The sequence below is a fragment of the Amblyomma mixtum genome, chromosome 1, assembly GCF_055824585.1.
Source record: "Amblyomma mixtum isolate Tamu chromosome 1, ASM5582458v1, whole genome shotgun sequence".
NCBI lineage: Eukaryota > Metazoa > Arthropoda > Arachnida > Ixodida > Ixodidae > Amblyomma > Amblyomma mixtum.
The window spans coordinates 37,562,427-37,577,442 of record NC_143012.1 but is presented as its reverse complement, the minus strand read 5'-3'; positions in this window follow the sequence as shown (position 1 = coordinate 37,577,442).

The window sequence follows — 15,016 nt, the reverse complement described above, 5'->3', positions numbered from 1 at the left end:
CGCAGATCACCCGACGGCAGTCCTGTCAAAAGCGTTCCCCGTTGTTTTTCTGTGGCAGGCTTTAACTGTTCGATGCGATCGATGGAAACACTTTAAAAGAAAGATTTTGCTATATATGAGAAGAATGGACCAGCACCTTTAATATTTTCATAAAAGTATCTTACAATTTTTTAGTTTTAAAAATTTTCGTCCGAGAATGTTAGACTTGAGCCCCCCCCCTTATGTCTTCACAAGCATACAATCTATAGACCTTTTCACGACCCCTGTGAAAACCGGTTTTCTGGCCTGTGGGGAGAATGTGAAGGAGCTTAATCCTCAACTCTTTTCTGCACTACGACCACAGCCCAGTGCCCAATATGGCGGCGCCCATGGACCTCTTTCTGAAAAGGTGTATATAGTTGGCCACGTAGATGGAATATAAGTTATATCATGTTATCCAGGTAAGCTTGGATAAAATAAGTAGTGTAGGAAGAAGGAAGCCTTGATAGAGTATATAAGGCCTTGTGGGAAGTCGATGGGAATTTTCGCAGCAGTTTAACCCAGCGTTTAGCATATGTACCTGCAATGCCGTGCACCTCCGCTGATTGGCGCACTTCCATCAGAGAATGAAACATCAATATGCAGTTATTAAACATAACAGAATTTATCAAGCCCACTTCATATCATGAAATAAGGGAGTCCGCAGGATATTCTTGCGGCAGGTAACTGCAGGCAGAGTACCGAGAGCGGCTGCATGTGCCTTGATTGAAGTTGATTCTTTCCCCGCCGCCCTCCTTGCATGACCTAGTTTTGCGTCACGCCATTCAGGGAGTATTCACCTGACAGCAAGTTTTTAACCGTGACTTATGGCCCTAAAGAGAACGAAAATGCTTTTTTGGGGATAGGGGTCTGAGAAGAAGGACGTCTAAGGGGGCATTTGCGTCACACTAAGAATGGGCTCAACAAAGTGCTGGCCTTGGGAAGCACCAAGTGTCTAGCTCAGCAGACAGATGCGTTTGAAACACGTTTCATGGGAAAGCAGAGCATACAACAGATATGTCGGGAGATTCGACGAAAAACGTTGAACTTCTTACGCTTCCTCAAAGCTCGCCTTCAAAAAGGCTTTTAAAGTGACCCATTTGCATTCATCTGCTCTGTTTGTAACCATCCGTAGTTTTGGAAGGGTTTCTCCAAGATTTCGAAGCATCGTACATGCCTGCAAAGTGGCCAACCTCCAGCAAGACCGCTCACACATATATGTCCAAGGGACGAAAGTCCGCATGTATGGACACAAGGACACATATATGGCCACAAAAACAAAAGTGACCAAGGAGACCACTAGGCTAAGGCGTACAAAATTAAATGAAGCTTCTGAAACAGAATTACCAAGCAAGCACGCCACAAACTAGAACGCGGAACTCATCTGTGCACCCCTCCCTCCCCCCTCCCCTCCATATATCCCCGGCGTAAACACTTTTTGCACGTTTATACACCAATCTATGCGAGCGCTTCTTTGAACGTTCTCGACAGTTGAGCTAATGTACATAATTAGAAATTTGTGACGGTGAAAACGGCAAACACATCTGCGTGCATCAAGCATCACAATCCCTCAAGAAAAAAATTAACACCATTTGAAGTTATATTAGAAACATGCTGGATGAACAGTTGCACAGAAATCATGAAAGCACCCTCAAACTTCAGTACACCCTTACACCTTATGGATTTGTAACACTCTTAGGGGTGCGAGGGTGTATTTAGGGTGTTATGTTAGTAATTGCACCCTTTTTATAAGAAACCACAAGTAGAGGTTTTAAAAGGGTGTGTTTGAGAAGCGTTATTCCATTAAGGGTTTAAAGGATTTCTTCTGCTTTCCTTGCTTCAACTTTCGGTGCATCTGCAGCACAAGCTTGGCGCCAGGCAGACGAAGAGTGCTTTTAAAAAGGAGGATGGCCTACAGCTTTGGGAGCAACGCAGGCGAGAGGCGGTACGCTTTCCATCCGTGATTCACAGCGAAGCCCGAAGAGAAGCCCGAAGCTCGGACCTGGCACTGCCATCCAAACACTCGCAAAGGGATGGTCACCAAACGGCCGCCTTAACCGGCTGCACCGCGTTCAGTCTTCGCATGTTGATTTATACCCGTGCCACACGCGCACAAGAAATGGAAGTAAATGCTGAAGGCCTTAAGTTTGTTAATGTCATTATTTTCGGAGTTAGCCCTACACGTCCACATTTAATGCCATTATCTAAAGTGAGGATGGCGATAACGCTTGCAAGGCAGTCAAAAGTTTCATCTGAATATAAACAGTGCTAATGAGCACAATACATCGGGAATGTAGTTCAAATGTAATGTAAAAATGATTTTCCATAAAATACGGCTGTTCCTGCTTTACAAGTCGGAAAAGTAGCCATAAAGTCGCATGTCGGCACACAAGTCGAAGTACCTGTCAAAAAGACTGGTTAAAATGGCACTTTCCACATCGAAACCGCGGCGTATATAGACGCTTCATCTGACAAAGTTACGAATTAACCATTTGCTACTGGTTAGGAAGTTGTTACTCATGCTTTTCTGCGTGTGGAATGGGAACGAGAGTACACATTGCCCGGGCGAATGAGTTGTGACGAACTCAGTAGGTCGCGAAAGGCAGTAAGGTTAACGCCATTAAATTTATGCGTGTGGCACCGCACGAATGCCATTAAAACTTAAGGCAGTAAGCGCCCAATGGCATTAAATCTGGTCGTGTGGCACGGGTATTAGCCGCACCACTCCGTTTTTTATACAGTACCAACTAGCCCGAAACATCGCTGTTGCGAACTATATCTCTTGTACATCGGGTTCTGATGCAGAGCTCGTGTATGTCTCATTTTTGGTGTTTGTCTCCGTTCTTCACCCTGTTTCGTTCGCTACGCAGCACCGAAAATCCCGACACCTCGCTCAAATTTCTCAGCCATAAATGCGTCTTTAGGTGCCGAACAAACCACAGCACTAGGAGAGTGCGATGAGGGGCTAGTTGGTACGATACTATAAGAACGCCTTTTTGCGCAATTATTTATTGTTCTTACAAAACCCCAACACAGCCACAGAAAGCCATAAAATTGATTTTGACTTAGAACAATAATCAGATGGAGTTAGCTGTCCTCAGTGTCCCTTTAATCTCTTCACACCATACTATAAAGCTGCGAGAAGTAAAAAAGCAGTTGAAACTAAATGGCAGTGATAGTGGTGCAGAAAAGAAAGTAAAATGTACCTTGTAAAGTCAATCCTGAAACATCCAAAATATTTTAGACACGAAGACTGCTTTTATGGGGTTATTTTTGCATAGATAAGAATTGATCACATTAGCCTGACGCATGACTTCCTTCGGTACAACATAAACCAGACTTCCTATGACCAACGTGGAGATCTGCATACAGTTTGACATGCCTTGACTCGGTGCCCATCTTATAATTAAAGTGTTATAGATAGTCTGGAGAGATTTACTGAGAAGGTAACTGGTATAATTCGGAATTTTTACTCTGTGCGAGCCCCTTTATTACATTTGACCAAAATTTTAACCTCCTTGAAGTTATTTTAAGTTTCTTGAAGGCAACGCGAACGTTTTTCCAATTTTCGAACTCTTGGACACTAACAGTAAGAGTCTCACGCGATCTTCTGTTCGATTAATTAACACCTTAAATGACGCTGCTTCGCTAAAAATCCACTATTACCGCTTCCTAACCCCCCCCCCCCCCCCCCCCTCATTTTGTATGCCTGAAGTGGAGGTGTCCACAACTATGGTGATATGTCTGCACATCACGCTCTTGCCCAGGGACAAGGCGCTGGCTGATACGCGATGTTCCCAACAAATCACCCATATCTTGTGTGAGTGCCCTGGCTTTGTAGCCAAAAGACATAAACTGCGATGTGCTCTGGACCGCCTTGATCCTCGCCCTTTCACAGAGGCCAAGATCCTCGGTCCGTGACCACAACAGTCAAGGCTTACAAGGCACTGTTTTGTTTTTTGAGAGAGGCTGCCTTGATTGACAGATTGTGACTGTTTCCCGTTCCTTCTCTCTTCTCTCTTTAATCCCCACTTTCCCTTCCCCTGTGCAGGGTAGCCAACCGGAATCCTTTCTGGTTAACATCCCTGCCTTTCCCTCTCTCTCTCTCTCCCAACAAATCCTCCTGCCTCGGCGGGAGCTTATTCCAGCGCTATGTTAAAAGTGCAGCATTCACAGGGACACCTAGTTACCTTATATGCTGACAATGCGATAGCATTCGAAGCCGTTGATTCCTTTGCCGGAAGTGACGTCACTTCTGGTCTGGTGACGTCACCTTCCTCGGGGAAATAGGAATTATCCGATCAAGGGACGTCACTTCCTTTCAGCCAATGCGAATTGTCCGGCCTGGTGACGTCATTCCCTCCATAAAACTGGCGAATTTTATGACTGATAGAAATTTTTTTTTCCCGATGCGGCTTTTAACGTTTTAAATAAAGCATCACAGCCACTAGTGTGCTGTCACCACAAGCACGCAATTTCTCTCTTTTGAATTGCGCTGAGGGAGCATGAATGTTAACGCCGTGCTTTGCGCCCACTTAACTTGAGGTGTCATAGTATAAGCAGTTCACTTCAGGTTATTATGACGTGAATCATCCCACAGCGCCGAATCAAAGTTCAATGCTATTTAAGTGCCAGTGAGGAGAACTGATTCACAGTGAATGTAATTATAATGCAAGAATTTTGTTCAACATGTGCTGAAGAGCACAGCACGTTCATAAAACGTGCGCCCAAAGGCTTCCCCAAGGCAAGATCACGTGTTATAGACAGCGCAGCTGACAAGTTATGATATTACATGCTAGCTGCGTGCTTTTATAAAGACATAAGTCATCATGTCAAGGTGCCGACGTGTTATATACAATAAGCTCCGGCTATGATGTCCTAGGTTTCATGGAAAGCGAAGACGCTACAACGTCTAATAAAATTTAAAATAATGAAGAAGTCTCTTGCGTAGTAATGGTGCTACAATGAGCTGTAGAACGCACAGGGGAAAGGCGGTCTTTGGAAATCTATGTAAGCTCTATGTCACAGCGCTGCTTCCCGGGGCTTTAAACAGCCTGAAGATTTTGACTCTTGACTGTGTTGTTGTCAACATCGGTAACCTCCCACACGGCCTTCTGTTTGACGGGACACGGGCGCTTTGTGCTTGCACCGGAGAGCTTGCCGTCTGAATCGCTCCATCTCACGTCACTTGTAAACTGTCCACAGTCACGTGACCTTCAGACTCTCTCCCCTTCTGAAAAAAATGACGTAATCCCCCCCACCACCCACCATGTCTGCTCACTGTGCGATGCGTGCGCCGCATGGGCAAAGTCTTTGAGGAGCCTCGACAGAACCATATAGCAGAGGCTACGGTCTGAAAACAGTTGTTGAGACAACGTGCGGACCATGTCCCGAGGAATAGGATAGGAAAACTTTTAATGTAAAACAGAAAGAGGGTAGCCAGAGGGCTACCCGCCTAGACGACGGCCGAAAGGTCTTGACTCTCGACGGCGGCTTCAGCCGAGGAAGAAAAAATAATAATCAGGACGGTTACGTGTGCGTAACGCGAATGTTTGAGCCTCAGCTGGGGTGTGAAGGATTTTTTACAGTCATGTTCTGTTTTCTTTTATTTCTCGCGAATTCAGAGAGCCGGAGGTTCATCCGGACTTACTCAGGACGGCAATGATACTTTGCAGTGCATTTCAGTAGGTATCGAGCCAATCACTTTCCAGCCGTCCTTGGAGACGGGAACTTCCTCTCTCCACTTTTCCCACCCATCGCCTCTCACCCTCTCTCTCTTTATTCCTTCTCTCACCTCTCCCCTAAAAGTGAAGAGGGGGATTTCACTCTCTCCACTTTGACACCTGCCAACCGAGGCAGGTGGCGCTACGGACGCCGATGCCCACCTGCTTCACAATGCCCACAACGATGGCGCGAAATTAAGGGTTGAGCTAACAAGAGCCAACGCTCTCAAAAACTAACATAGCGGCGTTTATGGGCTTACGCACTATAATAATCTCACCATGCACCAACAGAAAGATAAACGGCGATCGCAGTAAGAAAATGGACAAAAGAAAAAACGAATATTTTTATCGCAGTCTAACCAAACTTATCGCCCTTCCGGTTAACCACCCCGTCTTTTCATAACCTCCGTAATTCTCGGCATATCATCATCATCATCTGACTACGCCCACTTCAGGGCAAAGACCTCTCCCATGTCTCTCCACGCTGTTCCTTTCCTTTACCAGCTGCAGCTACCGTATCCTCGAAAGCTTCTCAATCTCATCCAACCACCTAGTTTTCTGCCGCCCCCTGCCGCCCCCAGGTGATCGGGAGAGGAGGATGGAAGGAGAGAGGTGCATCCTCATCATCATCACCAGCCTGCCTACGCCCACTGCAGGACAAAAGCCCCTCCCATATCGCTCCAATTAACCTTGCCCTATACCAGTCGAAGTCACCTTATCCCCGCAAAGTTCTTAATCTCGTCCGCCCACCTAACTTTCTGCCGCCCCCTGCTACGCTTGCCTTCCCTTGGAATCCACTCCGTTACCCTTAAGAATCAGCGGATATCTTGACTTCGCATTACCTGCCCTGCCCAAGCCCATTTCTTCCTCTTTATTTCGACTACGATATCACTAACCGGCGTTTGTTCCCTCACCCCGCCCGCTTCCGGTCTCATAACGTTACACCTATCATTTTTCTCTCCATAGCTCGCTGCGTTGTCCTTAGCTTAAGCTGAACCCTTTTTGTTAGCCTCTAACGTTTCTGCCCCATAGGTCAGTACCGGTGAGATACAGCTCTTCTATACTTTTCACTTTAGAGGTATTGGTAAACTGCCATTCATGATCTGAGAGAACCTGCCATATGCGTTCCACCCCATTCGGATTCTTCTAGTTACTTCCCTCTCATGATCCTGATCAGCAAGAAGAGACAAAGAAATAGAAGAAAGGAAGACAAAGAGAAAAACGAAAGAAAGGAAAGGGAGAGAGAGATAAAAGCAGTAATAGGAAAGAAGAAAAGGAAGCATGGAAGGAAACGCAAAGAGTGAGAGCGAGTGGCGGGAGACAGGCAGGAGCAAAAATATTTCCTGCAGTAACTCATTACGCGAATCGTACGTAGGCGTCTGTCCCGGGCGGTGCCATCAAACAACACGCCATTTCGAAAACAGGCACTGATGACCATAGCCCGATAACGTTCCGAGTACAGCCTATTGACGAAGGTTTTCCTCATGCATGTCGAAACACTTGATTCGTTCACGAAGCAGCCCATCACGTCGCGTCGTCGAGGACGCAGGTGGCTTCTTCCTTTCAGCTAAGAAGATTTCAAGCAGCTGCTGTCGTTGCTCCCTTGATATACGGCCCCGTGCATCGGGGGCGTCGCGGTACACGGTCCTCCTATCTGAAGAACTTAGTGTCTGTGGTTATTTGCGCCGAAAACTAATTTTTTAGCATAATTTGCATAATCGTGTCAGTACGTGTGACGAAAGAGCGTGAATACGTAAAAAGCCAACAGTCTTCAAAGACAAAGAAGTATTGGGGGAACGTTACTAAATTATTGCTAAGTTTCTAAGTTATACGGGAGAACAAAATTTATTGAGAAGTTATTTTACATTGAACATAATTTTACACCTTCGAAACAGAAAGGAGTAAAAAGGGAGTAACCTGCCCTCAAGTATTGGGTAAACGTGACTAAATTATTCTAGTTATACTGGTTGGAGAACAAAATTTACTGAGAAGTTAATTTAGATGGAAGAAAATTTTACACACTTTAAACAGAAATGAGTGAAAATGGAGTAAGGTACGCCCTTTATAAAAATGAGTTCGCTGAAGGACAGTCTACTCCCTTTTTACTCCTATACAGACGTATTCGTGTTTAGAGTGCAGAAAGCAGCAGGAAGGAAAATCACATGCAACCGGTGGGACTCGAACCAACGACCTATGAGTGTGGCGTAACCCCGCAACTCTGCCAAATTAGTTACATCGGTGGTTGTCTGGTCTCACACTTTCGAAGACGTTCACATTACGTGCAGCCTTCCGATATTTCTTCCCCATTTAAATGATTCCTTGGAACACTGCACCTGCAAGCTGCTCGACTGGTCCATTTAACTAGCAGTTAGAGTAAAGGTAGATGTTAACGCTTCGAGGCGGCCTTTCAAAGATAATGGCACTCCATCAAGCCGGAGACAGCGGCAGTTGCGGGCAGGACAATACAGGAGCCAGAGAGCTTTCGCGACGATATGCTTCGTTCGTCGTCAGTATGATCTCGACGGCTGGGCTTGTACCTTGTTCTTAGAACCACAACGAGCCTGGTGACAACTGCGCGGTCATGCCCAGTTCTCAATCATTTTTTTTTCAACGCAGAAGCATTATATCACGTCGGCAAAAAGTGTCCGCAAAACTTGTCCGCAAATTTGACCGCACGATTACGTCGTTCTCTGATGATAAATGTGTGAAAGTGTGATTGTAATAGTGTGTGATAAAATGTTGGCGTGGGAAAAATTTGGTTGATGATGTGTAATTAGTTAGTTAATTAAATGAAAAAAGCGTGAAAAAGTCCACTCAGATGTCAAAGTAGCCATGGGCGTCGATATAGTACATGGACGTCAGAACAGAAACGGACGTCGATATAGTATGTTGACGTTATGCTTTCGCATTGCTCCAATGTGGGTAGCCGCAGTGATCTCAAAGTTTTTTCAGTGTTCCTAGCAGTTAGCGAAACGGTGCGCGATTCGTATTGCCTTGTTTAAATGCGGCAAGCCACTTTCAAGGCACGCTTAAATTATGAGAAGCTTTGTTGTCTTTTATGACCTACTTCCGTTTGCGATTGTTTGCCTCGAGGAGAAAATAAAGTAAATGTAAATGAATGCGAGGGAGCTTTAAGCGTGTGAGCACAAGAAGGCCTATAAAAGCACAGTGCTTGCTCTATAAGGTATTACTTAATCCTCGTACAAGCTTGTTCGGTGCCAGAAAATTTATAGATTATGAAAGAGGCGAGATGTGAATTTCCTCCGACCACTAAGAGACTGCAGCGTGGGCAAAAAAAAATAAACTGAACCGGTGATTATATGCCTCGCCTATCAGCGCAATATTGCGATGTTGAGCTTACTACTCGTTCTACCAGGTGTTTCTGGGAAGATTTTAAGTAATTCTCAAAAATAAGTTTTCGAGGTAAAAATGTGGCTTTTGTGGCATAGTATTACCAGTGTCGGCGGACACCAGAAAACTGGTGAATCGTCTTAAGTACTAAGCCGGTTAACTAATTTTCAGTAATCAACTTTTTAAGTATTAGAATTAAGCACCTAACTGCTATTAGATATTTCTAACCGGTCGTTAGTGATAGTCATATCAGTTTTTATAATTTAGAAAACCCGATTACCCTTGGCGCTGTGGCTCGACAAAATTCGGCTTTTTTTGCATGACTAGTAACTTGCACTGGAAAGGTTGCTTTGCCTGCATGCTTTGCGAAAGCCCATGTATTTGGGCATGATATAGCCAGACTTTGTCCAGCCATAGCGCCGAGGTAATTTCGTTTTTGAAATTCTAAAAACCCTTATGGCTGTTACTAACGACAGGCTACAAATCTCTAATCGCAACCATGCAGTTGCTATAGCTGTGATAGTTAAAAAGTTAGCTGCTGCGGTGGCTCAGTGGTTATGGCACTCGGCTGCTGACCACCAAGACGCTGGTTCTATTCCAGCCGCGGCGATTGAATTTCGATGGAGGTGAAATTCTAGAGGCCCGCGTACTGTGCGATGTCAGTGCACCTTAAAGAACCCCAGGTGGTCGAAATTTCCGGAGCCCTCCACTACGGCGTCCCTCATAGCCTGAGTCGCTTTGGGACGTTAAACCCCCATAAACCAGCCAAAAAGGTAATTATCAGAAATTATTTAACCAGCTTACTACTTAAGACAATTCCCCGACTTTCTGATGTCCACCAACACTTGTAATATTATGCCGCAGAAGCCATATCTTCACCCTAAAAAGCCTATATTTAAAACTTAAGTCTTCTCTGAAAGACCTGGTATAGGCGGTCCATCTTCCAGGAGGGACACGGCAAGAAGACGCTGCTCACTTGGGTAAAACGCACCGCACTCAGCAGGTTCTTTTCCGTTGTCTCGGTCTGTGTCCACAGCTGCGTCTTCCATGTGGCCTTCTGCGGAGCTAGCGGCCCGTGTACGTCTTGCACGGAACGAGGCGAACGTTTACGAACGAATCTTCCATTGTCATCGAAGCGGCCGACAGCTCCGCCTGCGACAGCGTTTGCGGACGTTGCAGGACAATAGGACGCCTCCCTCGCAAGCTTGTTGGCGCCCACGGAGGATTTGGTGTCAGATCAGAGAGAGGTGTATCTACGGGGTGTCTCGTAAGCTGGAAGCTGCCCTCAGGCTTTGGTCAGTGAAATGGAGGAGCCGGAATGCAGTCGTGTTTTATGTCGAGCCAGTTATGAACATGGTGTTTGACTTTTTATATCTTTACAAACATTTATTTAAAATAGATGTGGTTTGTGGGGTTTAACGTCCCAAAGCGACTCAGGCTATGAGGGACGCTGTAGTGAAGGGCTCCGGAAATTTCGACCACCTGGGATTCTTTCATGTGAACTCACATCGCACAGTACACGGACTTCTAGAATTTCACCTCCATCGAAATTCGACCACCTCGGCCGATTTCGAACCCGCGTCTTTCGGGTCAGCAGCCGAGCACCATAACCACTGAGCCACTGCTGCGGCCTTCAAATAGATGCGATGTTGTCTGTGTCGGCAGATTTTACAGCAAGGCGGACGTTATTCACGAAACAGAGATGAATTAAGTATGAAAATCTTATAAGAATTGAAAACTGAAATTTTATATTAAAATCTCAAATATTAGAATATAAGTTCATTAAAATTAATTAAAATTTTCTAAATTTTGGTTTCTGGGCCGCAAGATTATGGTGCGAGATAGAAGGCCGTCGACTTAGAAGGTGAACCCAGTATTTCGAATTTTCTTAACCAGCAACATGGTTCGAAATAAACAAGGTGACATACAACACCACCTGTTCTGGACAAAATCATTTTTGAACGCAAAAGAGTTTATGAGGGCACGTTTTACATATAATGTAAGATTTCGCTATAGAAATCAAGATATCCGCAAATCTCCTATGAATTTTTTGCTATTAACGTTTTTGCTGTCGTCAAAAGCGTTCCGCGTTGGTTTTCTATGGCGGTTTTAACTGCTTCATGCGAGCGGTGAAAACATTATAAAAGAAATATTTCTCTATATATCGAAAGTGTAGACTATTAACTTATATATTTCTATAACAGCACCTTAGTGCTTTCTAATATTCTAACTGTGTTGTCCAAGAATGTTGGACATGAAAATGCGCCTTTGAAATCCCGTTGAGCTGGCTCTCCCGCGTTGCCCATTGATAAAATGACTTCGCTCGGATTTATAACGCAGCAATTAAGCACAGACGAAATTTGTGCACTTTACTATGTAGAAGCAGTTTACGTGACTTCGGCAACGATACCGCACGCAGCGACACCATTTTGTAAATGTTCGGCGCATGAAAACCAACTGAACGAGCTTTCAAATGCGTATTTTTGACTCGGAATTTGTAACCGCAATGCCGATTCATAACATATAAAAACTGATCTCTCCTTCGATGTTGACTGTCTGCAATTTTGCAACTCAATCTTTCGCCCTAAAATCAAAATAAAAGTTAATTAGTTAATTTCAGTTAACTAGTAGCCATTTAATTGAGCTCTGGCGCATTCAAAATTTATGCCTCGTTGCGCAGTTCACCTGCTCAGACCGAACCGACGTATCGCTAACGTTTTTTTTTTTTTCAAAATTCTTTGAAATTATGGTGAATGCTCATCAACGATAAAGAGGCCGCGAAACGCATTCTAGTGCATTGTTATGCCTGTTGGTTGCATAGAATGAGTTATAGAGACGCTATTAGCATTGGTCGTACCGCGTATGTTCCGGCTTTTAATATTTTAGTTAGCTTGCAAAAAAAAAAAAAAAACACGGCGCTGATAGTCTCACCACACATTGGCGGTTTTCAGCAGTGCATATATAACATCATCGGGTGGGAGCTTGATGATTGGACAAACAGTAAATATACTGCAAATCGTGTTAATAAATAAGAAACGTTTTGTCACGTTTTCGGGGTTTTATTAGATCAACAAAACCAACACGTTTGCCTTATGTAAAAGCACTTCAAATGAAGCAAAACAACAAAAAAAACGCCACCAGAGGCTCTGGGTATTGTTCTGCATCGAAGGACTTTGCATCTCTCTCTCTGTACATATCTATGACCTAGCATAGAGCACTTAAGACTTCTCTCTATTATCTCTATATATCTCTGAACGGCTTGGCGGAATTGATCGAGCCATAACATTCTACAAGCGTTTGTTTCGCTCCCAAGGAAGGACACAAAGAAAAAAAGCCATTCGTTTCGCATTTACCCGTGCCACGGCCGCTTTGCGCGTTGTATCTAGCGGCCGTGCCCGTGCGCATCATCAGCTTGAGGATTACCAGGCGCAGCGCCAGATGGCGCCACGTTCCCGCCATCAGCGCTCAGTGGCAGGGCACGGTACGCGGGGCGGTAGCGGCAAGCGCTATGCTAAAAAGTATCTTTGCGCTCGAATTTGGATAAGTCAGGGAAGGCCATTGATCAGTGCTCCCCTCTGCGCCGTCGACGTGACGATGAAGCATCGCTAGGCCAGCTAAGCGTCCACATGGCTGTTGTAACCATGGAAACGACGCTGCCAGCCTTGACAAGAATGAGTGACAGCGAACAGGCAACCATGATGTGCAAACTTCCGCGACGTGCTCAGATAGGCTGTTTTGATTGGTCCCCTCCCAATGTGGTCATTGAGAGAGGGAAATGGGATTCTGAAGTTCCGCCAAGATCTGAGGGCAGCATTTTGTTTGCTTGTATTTTGAAATTTCTTCATTGAATAATTTGCGTTCATATGCATCGATTCCTGCCATTCATTTTGAGTCAGCATCTGTGCGACATAAAGAATCCATCTGAAGGTTCATTTTGGGTCCCATTTTATTCCTGCTATACATGAACGATTTTGCAATGGATACGCACCCCCCTGATCAAGTGCGATTATTCGCAGATGATTGCCTGTTATTGTGTCACATGAAGAATGTTCATGGCCAGCTGTGGTTAAAGGAATCTTTGAAAAAGATTGTTGGCAGGTTGAGTGGGATATGTGCATTAATCTGGGGAAGCATATTTTACATGACCATTTCAAATAAGAAACCTCTAGTTTTTTCATAAGCAATTAACAACACTGAAACCAAACTCGTCACCATACTGCAATATATATTGGCGCCCCTATTGTAAACAACTTTAATTGGAGTGATCATAACATGTCCAGCATTCTTGGACAAAAATATTGAATATTTGATTTGATTTATTGGGGTTCAACGTCCCAAAGTGACACCTGCTATGAGGGACGCCGTAGTGAAGGGCTCCAGAAATTTCGACCACCTGGGGTTGGACTATTGTAAGGTACTGTTACGGAAATACTGAAGGTAATGGTCCATTAATTTGATGCTTAGCAAAATCTTCCTTTTAATGTTTCTCCATCGCTCGTATCGAGCAGTTAACACTACCATAGAAAACCATGTAGGAAACACTTCTGACGATAGCAAAAGCATTAACAGCAAAAATATGCAAACCTGACGATGGAAAATCTGCGGATATTGATTTTTATACTGAAATCTTGAGATATATGACAAAAATTGCGGTCATAAACTTTTTCCGATTGAAAAGATGTCCAGAATTACTGGGTAAGCAGTCGTATTTGTGGTTCAGCGCAATGCATACTTGGCTCTCTAAAAAGGAATCTGCAGAGAGCTAACCCAAATCTTAAACTGAAATCTTATAAATATATTATCAGAACAACTATGGATTACGCGGGTGTAATCTAGGGCCCTCTTTAACAGTACTTCATGTATAGACTCGAACGAGCTCAAAGGCTCATAGCTAAGTTTATTTTTTTCCACTTACCAACATCACCAATCAGCAACAGCCCTGCTTGCCCTGGAAGAACTCCCAGTACTGACCACAAGAAAGGTACCTCGACTGAAGTTCCTCTATCAACTGCATAACAATAAATTAAACTGGATCCTGGCTAGTACCTGAGATCTCTTTGAAATCTGTTATGGTGCAGTCTTACGATATGCAAAAAAATTGCGTTCATGAATACCTTCCCATTGCGAAAATGCCCTTGTCAAGAAATTTCTGGGTATGATGGTATTTATGTGCTGTCAAAAGTCACTCAGAGATTGTTTTGGCCTTCTGGTTAGCTTGAGCATTGGGTTTATACGCAGTTAATGCAAAATGGTCATTTAGAGCTTTGCTTGTGGAATGAAATGATATCACAAATAAAAAAAGCTACGGAAGTAATACAGTGAAAGTGTCCGACAAAACTGCAAGAGGAATTTGAATTCTAAAAGCTGGGTTGCCATGTTCTCATTGGACTGTTGCTCTGGATACAGTGAGGGGGCGGGGCATCACGTGATGTGTGGATTTTACGTCAGCCATGCAACTGCCACTTAACTATCGGGGCAGCCAGAACATGACACTTTTTTCATGGCACTTGTATACATTTTCCAGTTAGTGTCCTTACATACAGTGCATAAACATAAGTAACTGCCATAAGTGTATGATGACAATGAAGCGCTACATTAGCAGACCTAGTTTTACGAAGAGCCTCATGTTCTGCATAGGCGCGTACTTCAGTGGAGCAACACCTAAAACAGAACTGCGCTAGTGAATTCGATCATACCACCGCCTCATCATGCCCCTGACTTCTGTGCAGTGTTAATTTTTTCCTTTGCATTAGAGTAATGCCTACGAAATAGCCAGCTTGCTGTGACATAAATTTCAAGGTTACTGACTTTTTTGCTCAAAACTGAATTTTCAAAAATGGATTCGGCATACACTTACCTTTTTCTTTTCAGTTTAAATTAAAATGTCCTATGCCTAACTCTATCTACTTTGATTAACAATTAAC